The sequence below is a fragment of the Ostrea edulis genome, chromosome 4 (assembly GCF_947568905.1).
Source record: "Ostrea edulis chromosome 4, xbOstEdul1.1, whole genome shotgun sequence".
NCBI classification, from domain to species: Eukaryota; Metazoa; Mollusca; class Bivalvia; order Ostreida; family Ostreidae; genus Ostrea; species Ostrea edulis.
In genome coordinates, this window is record NC_079167.1 from 55,677,728 (window position 1) to 55,686,927 (window position 9,200).

Genomic DNA, 9,200 nt, shown 5'->3' on the forward strand with positions numbered 1-9,200 from the left:
CTGGTCATGAAAATCATTTATGTGTACATAGAATTTGATACGTGTTTACCACTTCGCCGACCTAAGTAGGTGTGATCTCAATGAGAAATATATCACATCTTTATCAAGACATTACCTTTCGTAACAACGAAAATGAGGAGAGAGAGTTTGGCTACAATTTGAATATGTCGTACATAACTTTATTAACCATGTTAACAAATCTTAAAGTTAATGAAAGACATGCAGTGTCTACTGTCACCTCCACAGTCCCATCTTCTTCCAACTGTATCCACTTGCAGCTATCGATGCTGGATTCTAAGATATTTTCAATTTCGATTGATATTATTAAAATGCCATCGTGTAGAATTTTCATTTCCGTTTCCTGTCTTGATGGTGGGGGAACTAACCAATGGATAATCTCACTCAACTAAATGATATTTACATGTGCTAATGGCCGTTAATATATGTAGGTGTTTTGAGAAGACAACTTGAGAACAAATATGAGAAATGGAAATCGGACGTTAGAAAATAGAAATATCAATTAACACAAAAATCTTCACATACTTTAGGTAAACACCTCTGTATGACCTCCTTTTTGGCTGCCAGTGGAAGAGATGAAGCCCTGTCCGATCAATGCACGCAAGATTGTGTCAAATAAAAGAGATGAGATGGGTTTTGAGTTGAAGAGACTTGTAGTATGACATCTACCCGACCTGCCGATCGTCAAAATTCCTTAGGTAACGCTGTAATTACTTGGAAAATGTGCCCGGAAACGGGGACCCCCTGTTTGTTTACAAATTTTTGTTTCTTACCTTGTGTATTTTATTATACCGGTAGAAGGCCAATCTTTAAAGCTTACAAAAAGCGTGAAACGATTACATGAATCGAAAGAGGGATGAGATAGACTGGGAATTCATACATTTCAGAGAAATTATTGCCACAAAAAAAAAATTATGAAAAAAAGGGGGGGGGGGTAGTAATATCCATACTTCTGGTGCCTGTGGTAGGATTTGGTTCAGGAGATTACTACATCAACAGACTACTTACAAATGTACAAGATTGGGCTGATCATTTACTAAAATATAATCTGGTGCATCAAAATTGGTACCGTACAAGTTTTACATAATGATGAAAGATTTTCAAAACCTCTCAAATTCGTTTTGCACAATTTGATCACGAGAAAAAGGACCCTAGAAAACAATAGTTTCATTATAAAACAAAAACTAGGAGATGAACATTTCACAGCGAGTGATTTAAAGAAGCTGATTGAAAATGGGGATACTTCTATTTGTCAAAAAATCCTGTATTTTGGAGGGAAATTAAGAGGAACAACACAATACGGGGGGGGGGGGGGGGGGGGGGGGGGGGGGGGGGGGGGGGTGTGTGTCAAGAATTAAGGGCTTTAGTGCAGTTTAAAATCAATGAAGGAATGGGTCTGCCCTCATATTTTACAACTGCCAGTTGTGCAGAATTCCACTTTAAACCCCTTAAAAAATTACTTTCTATATTAAAGAAACAACTGGTTCATCTGTAGATCTCAATGTTAAAAATATCCTATTTAAAAACTCTTCAGGCTTTTTCACATGTTGTAGCACAATACTTCGACTTAAGAACACAGTCATATTTCAAAATGTCATGGGTCCTGTCTTTGGTGATGACACATACTGGTATCGACAAGAGTTTGCCAAATCTAAAGGAATGGTTCAATGGCATGGTCTTTGTTGGAGGTCAGACAAACAGCCCTATGATTTGCTGCATGAAGCCATTGTAAATGGCCTCTCCGATGAACATTGTGCTGAGAAACTTTCTACTTGGGCTGCCCAGAACTTTGGTCTTACAGCTTTTCATCCTGCTGGTAAAGATGAATTAGGAAATCCAAATCGAAATTTGTGGCCCCCACCAGAAGGTTCTGCCCCTCTCCTCCAGAAGAAAATAACCCTTTGTATAAACTTCTCATGCATGCCAGTCTTACTCAAGAAAGTCTTTTGGAAGATCATTTACTATTATGTAATCGTTTCAATCTGCATCGATGTTCTGACTAATGTTTACGTTCCTCAAAATCAAATTCAATAACAAAAAAAGTGCAGGATGGAATTCCCAAAGCCTGCTCGGTCTTCACCTGCCATAGTAAAAGATAGAAATGGTTTGTTACGCTTGGAGATAGAAAGAGATCATCCTGTTTTAGTTCAGCACTCCAAGATTCACACGCAAGGCTGGAGAGCAAATAAAGATTTCTCCCTTATTCTGTTTAAAGGCGGTTCCGCCAATACCTCAGTTGATATCATTACAACTGAGAAATACATTACCAGATATGCATGTAAAGGTAATGAGCCAACTGGTGCGATTTCTGATCTCTTCTCGGATATGGGCAATTGTATTTAGGATTAAACTGGTACATCTGCAATCTCACTCTGTATTAAACTTCTAATGAATACTGTGAAAAGGGATGTTTCTTTTGTGGATTGATTGATTGGTGTTTTCCGCCACACTCAACAATTTTTCAGTTATTTGGTGGCGCCCAGTTTTTATTGGTGGAAGAGAGAACCCAGATACTATGTACCTGGGAAGAGACCACCGACCTTCCGAAAGTAAACTGGGGAACTTTCTCACTTACCGGCGCGAGCGGGATTCGACCAGAGGTGAGAGACCGTGTGATATTGGGCGCGATGTTCTAACCACTCGGCCACGGAGGCCCCTCTTCTGTGGAAGCCTGTTATGAGCTTTCGTCTATTCCTCTATTTCGTTCAAGTCATTCTTTTTAAAATGTTAGTTTCACTGGGTGTAGGGTGCTCCAACAATCTACAATTAACACCATTACAAAATTTGATAAATACATTTCTAGATATGAAGATGACAAATGTTCACTATATCAGTATATCTGCAGAAATGGTAAAGTGACTGTAATTTCGGGACCTTCTCAAGCTACCTGGCCACTGAATGAAATGTACTGTAGAACATCTCTATCACTACATGGGCCAAATTGGAGAAGAATTATCGATATCAAGGAAAATAATAGATCTTGGATAGAGAAATTTATTGAATTTATAGAATTAGATACGTGCCCCAACTTCGTTAAAGCTGACATCGAGCGGGCCAAATTAAAAGAGTCTGAAATTATTAATGAATCATCACCAGATGACCCTTAAGAAACTTCTAATACTGACCAACCTGAGTGGATGGAGGCAATTCGCCCGATGTCAAGTTTTGATGATGTGGTGCAAGATTTCAAATTGGATGATGGTGGAACAGACTATGATTGGAGTCAAACATCTGTCCAATATCCAAAAGATTTTGGCACAAAATGGTGGAGTAAATTGGAGAGTGCTGCTAGTGATGACCATAATCTAAAAATTCCTGATGTAGACTTTACTAAAATGAACAAAGATCAACTGTTAGCTTTCAAAATTGTAATGAAAACACTATCAAATTTTGCAAACAAAACTGAAGATAATAAGCCTCTCAGAATGATAGTTTCTGGAACAGCTGGTTTAGAAAAATCTTTTCTCATCAAATGCCTTGTGAAAGCAATTCGAAGTGTCTTTAACAATAACAAATCTCTTCAAATTTTATGTCCAACCGGTAACAGTGCCAATTTAATTTCAGGCGTGACATTACATAGTTTTCTAAAAAATACCTCTACAAAACCGGGCAAAAGAGATGACTGCACCAGACGACCCACTGGGAGAAACTCTCCAAGACAACTGTTCTGACCTCCATGCCATTCTAGTTGATGAAAGGTTTTTAATTGGTTTAAATCCACTTGGGTGGATGGAATTTCACTGCCGATGTGGTATCTGATCAGACGTGGGGAGGTATTCCCGTAGTTGTTTTCCTTGGTGATGACGATCAACTTCCACCTGTTTTAGATCTCCCTATTTACAATACTCCTAAAATAAATCCCAGCATCAATGAATGGTCACTTAATATGGAAAGATTTTAAAACAGCAGTTTCTTTAAAAACAATAATTCGTCAAGGAAAGCAAGAAAAAGAGTCCAGAGATGCCCTTACTAATCTTAGCGAATACAAGGCAACCCCATCTCAAGCCAAATGGTTTCAACAATTTCAATGGGACAATCTGAAAAAGACATAAGAGAGGCTTTATTATCAGGCGTTCGCCCCTCATGCGGAAGGACCGGGGTTCGAATCCCGGCCGCGACACACCTAAGTCGTTAAAACAGGTAGTGACAGTTCCATCGCCAAACACTCGGCATCAGGTGTGAATGTCACGGGTCCTCGGAGATTACCTTACAAACGGATGACCCGTGTCACAGTAGGTGTGGCACGCTAAAGAACCCTCACTGCTCAATGGTCGTAAGCGCCAAGCATAGGCCTAAATTTGAAGCCCTTCACCGGTCTTGGTGATGTCTCCATATGAGTGAAAAATTCTCGAGTGAGACGTTAAGCAAGATACAATCCCCACTCACAAAGAAGAATAGGCTCACAATAAATCAAAGTTATTAGAATTAAACACATCATTTCCCTTTGCTTAAGTAATTGCAGTTTCAAAGGTCCTCATTCCAAGACGTATGAAAATGAAAGGTCAGGAGGACTTTGAAAAACTGTTTTCATCAGCAAAAAATCGAAAGTTATGCTTACTATAAATCTTTGTGTACCCTTTGGTTTGTTCAACGTTGCTATTGGCATTGTGGAAGACATTTTATATTTCAATGGAAGAAAACCACCTACCTGCCAAGGTATGACAATAGGAGATGGGGAAGTCGAAAGGTACATTGTTATTAACCCAGGTACAAGAGCATTTGAGTCAAGAAATCCTGGAGCTCTCTTTGTTGCCATTTCTCGAGCCAAATATACAGGCAAAGACAATACTGATCCTGACTTTGCCTGGCATCCCTAAATCCTAGTGAATGAAGATAGAATATGTCATATTGTTAACACACCTACAACAAAGGTTAGGCACGAAGAGATCTTGAGAATTGAAACCATCGCCCAAGATACACTAAAATCCTTTCAATATAAATATATATAGTCATAAGTTGTCTTCTTTTAAAACATCAGAAGTTACCCGTGGGAGACATGTCAGTCTCTAACTGTTCACTTGTTTCCATCTTCTCCTGTTGTCAATACATTGTGGTAAAATGGTTATAATCAGTTCATCCCTCTCCCAAAGAATATAACGATTTAAATAAATGTAATATTGAGGAACAGTACACAGACTTGTAATGATAAGAATATAAATTGTGGATAGTGCATGACTTAACTGCGAAACATCTTATTTACGCTACATGGATCTGTAAATTTATGTGTGGTCGGTGGGAAACATGTCAGTGTCTAACTGAATTTCCTTTATGCAGCTAGTATTTCATAACTTAACATTGAAACTTACACCCATATTCCATTTAAATATTCCAACAATACTCAACAACTGATTTGATTTGAACATGTATTATTAGATAGCTATTGTGCTATAACTCAAATTTTGAACATTTCTGAGTAGTTTGTGCTGAATACTACATGTATCTTTAAAGATAAAAAACAGGAGGATCAAAGGTCCTTGTTAGGAAGTATACCTTTCTTCCTTTAGAAAATGCATATCATAATAGCCAATGATTCTCGAGAAAGAGGAATTCCAGACCATTTGCAAAGACATCAGACTTTTCTACTCCACTGGGAAGTCTCTATGGTAATTAGACCTGGAGCCACCAATGAAAGGTTGACTGAAGAAACAGAAACAATTCTGAATTACAAAAAGAATGATGAAAATGTAAGTCATGTATTGTTTCTTATTGGAATTTGCAATGTGACAGAAATAAAATCAATCATATATACTGAAATTAAATACAACTCATTAAATAAAGTTGAAAAAAAAAAAATTAAAATTATCCATGAGACATAGAGTTCCAAAATTTCAATTGCACAATACATTTCGCAACAATTTCACCTGCTTCCATACATATTTACAGTGATTTTCAACAAAAGAGGGGGAATTTGCATCAGAATATTTATCACAGGGATGAAATTACTCAACAGAAATCACTCGAAAATGACATTGTTATCGTGAATCAAGAAATTTGTCGTTTAAATTCCTAACATGGTACCAGATCTGTTCGTTTAGACAAAGATGTATCAAAATTTTCATAATTTTCACTATGAGCAGTTTTACGATGGGGTCCATCACAATGAAATTCTTGAAGAAAATGTTTTTCGTATGACAAATTCGTAATACATGTATTTCGATATTAGCAATCATGACAGATATACTAATATTTCATCACATGAGGAAGAGCAGAGGGGGGATGACACATGGGATTTTAAACGAAAACTTAGTATTTTCAAATAGCTGATTCTTTTTTTTCTTTTTTTTTTTTTGTTGGTCTATTCTTCACTGATGCAAGGCGAAGATAACGAACAGTGACCAATCTCACAACTCCTATAAGCAATATAAAATAGAGAGTTGGGCAAACACGGACCCCTAGATATATCAGAGGTGGGATCAGGTAACTAGGAGTAAGCATCCCCTGTCGACCGGTCACACCAACCGTGAGCCCTATATCTTGATCAGGTAAACGGAGTGTGCCATAAACGGCCTAACAATCGGCATAAAACACGTCAGACAGCACTTGCCAGTCTCTAACCGGACTGAACCATTTTAAAGAATATATTCTTTTTTGTTGTTTGTACGTCTACATTTATTTGTTTTATTGCTACCTTGTGGCTGAAACATATACAAGACATGTTCAGTAGTAGTTATGGGATCGACTCGATGATGCTGGAAAGCCACAGGACGCAGTGAGTGCTTTTATATCATGCTCATTGATTGTATCTCATAACTTGCTTAACGTCTCTCTCGAGAATTTATCACTCACATGGAGACGTCACCAAGACCGGTAAAGGGCTTCAAATTTAGACCTATGCTCGGCGCTAATGACCATTGAGCAGTGAGTGTCCTTTAGTGTGCCACACCTACTGTGACACGGGACACTCCTTTTTAATGTCATCTCCGAGGCCCCGTGATATTCACACCTGGTGCCGAGCGTTTGGCGATGGAACTGTCACTACCTGTTCTAACGACTTCGGTCTGTTGCTTCCGGAATTCGAACCCCGGTCCTTCCGCATGCGGGGCGAACGCTCTAACCTCTAAGCCACCACGGCGGTGTGTTGATTGATTATCCATAGTACATATTTATATTACTTTGAATACATATTTATTCAATTTATTGGATAACTTGCATATTAGCCCATTTCCACTGAAAACCGCCACATTTGTCTTCGGTCCTTGTCTTCTATGGTGACTCAACAGGTGTCACGTGTTTCCGCCAGACCAGGAAGCATACGCCCGGCTGCTTCCGTAAATTTTGATGACCTCGGAAACAGCCGGACGTTTAGTTGTTTTTTTAAACCGTGAACATAGTACAACGTCGTGGTTTTTCACCCCTTTTAAATTGAGACATAACGTGATAAATAATCTGTCTATATTTATATTGTCAGATACTATTCTCCCCGGGGTTTTTTTTTTAACAAGAGGCCCATGGGCCACATCGCTCACCCGAGTCACCTTGGCCCATATCTGAAGACTTTCCATATATATTTGCATGTAAAACCTTAGTCCCTATTATGGCCCAAACTACCCTTTGCAAACTTGAATCTACACTATGTCAGAAAGCTCTTATGTAAATGTCAACTTCTTTGGGCCAGTGGTTCTTGAGAAGAAGATTTTTAAAGCTTTTTCCTATATTTATATGTAAAACTTTGACCCCCCCCCCCCACTTGTGGCCCCATCCTACCCCCCGGGGGCCATGATTTGAACAAACTTGAATCTGCACTATGTCAGAAAGTTTTCTTGTAAATATCAGCTTTTCTAACTCAGTGGTTATTGAGAAAGAGATTTTAACTCTATATTTGTATGTAAAACTTTGATCCCCCTTGTTGCCCCATCTTATCCCCGGGGGCCATGATTTGAACAAACTTGAATCTGCATTATGTCAGAAAGTTTTCATGTAAAAATCAGGTTTTCTGGCTCAGTGGTTCTTAAGAAGAAGATTTTTAAAGATTTTTCCTATATATTTGTATGTAAAACTTTGATCCCCTAGTGTGGCCCCATCCAACCCCGGGGGCCCATGATTTGAACAAACTTGAATTTGCCTTATGTCAGGAAGCTTTCATGTAAATCTCAGCTTTTCTGGCTTAGTGGTTCTTGAGAAGAAGATTTTTAAAGTTTTTCCCTATATATTTGTATGTAAACTTTGATCCCCCCCTTGTGGCCCCATCCTACCACCGGGGGCCATGATTTGAACAAAATTGAATCTGTAATATGTCAGAAAGCTTTCAGGAAAATTTCAGCTCTTCTGGCCCAGTGGTTCTTGAGAAGAAGATTTGTAAATGACCCTACCCTATTTTTGCATTTTTGTGATTATATCCCCTTTGAAGGAGACATGGCCCTTTATTTGAACAAACTTGAAAGCCCTTCACCCAAGGATGATTTTGGCCATGTTTGGTTGAAATTGGCCCAGTGGTTCTGGAGAAGAAGTCGAAAATGTGAAAAGTTTAACAGACGGACGGACAGACAGACAGACGACGGACAAAAAGCGATCAGAAAAAGCTCACTTGAACCTTCGGTTCAGGTGAGCTAAAAACCTGAATTACCTTTTCCCATTTTAGCTCACCTGAGATGAAAGGTCAAGTGAGCTTTTCCGATCGCCTGTTGTCCGTCGTCTGCCTGTAAACTTTTTACAATTTCGACCTCTTCTCCAGAACCACTGGGTTAATTATAACCAAACTTGGCCTAAAGCATCCTTGGATGAAGAGCTTTCAAGTTTGTTCAAACCAAGGGCCGTGTCCCCTTCAAAGGGGGAGATAATCACTAAAAATAGAATGGGATCATTTATAAATCTTCTCAAGAACCACTGGGCCAGAAGAGCTGAAATTTACGTGAAAGCTTTCTAACATTGTGCAGATTCAAGTTTGTTAAATCATGGTCCTGAGAGTAGGATGGGGCCACAATAGGGGATCAAAGTTTTACATACAAGTATATAGGAAAAATCTTCTCAAAAACCACTGACCCAGAAAAGCTGAGATTTACATGAAAGCTTCTTGACATAGTGCAGATTCAAGTTTGTTAAATTCATGGCCCCTAGGGGGTAGGTTGGGGCCACAATAGGGGATCAGTTTTACATACAAATATTTAGGGACAGTCTTTAAAAATCTTTCTCTGAAGAATCACTGGGCCAGAAAAGTTTACATTTGCATAAAAGGTTCCTGACAT

General features: G+C 38.8%; 1 long non-coding RNA gene across 1 annotated transcript; it reads right to left on the reverse strand.

Moving 5' to 3' along the window:
- Positions 1 to 1,385: 1,385 nt before the first annotated feature.
- On the reverse strand, positions 1,386 to 4,062 carry LOC125671131 (uncharacterized). Its single transcript, XR_007368523.2, has 4 exons — positions 3,989 to 4,062; positions 3,614 to 3,866; positions 3,148 to 3,348; positions 1,386 to 2,778 (listed from the first exon to the last, which is right to left on the reverse strand). It is a non-coding gene; the product is annotated as an uncharacterized LOC125671131 (long non-coding RNA).
- Between the last annotated feature and the right edge of the window lie 5,138 nt (positions 4,063 to 9,200).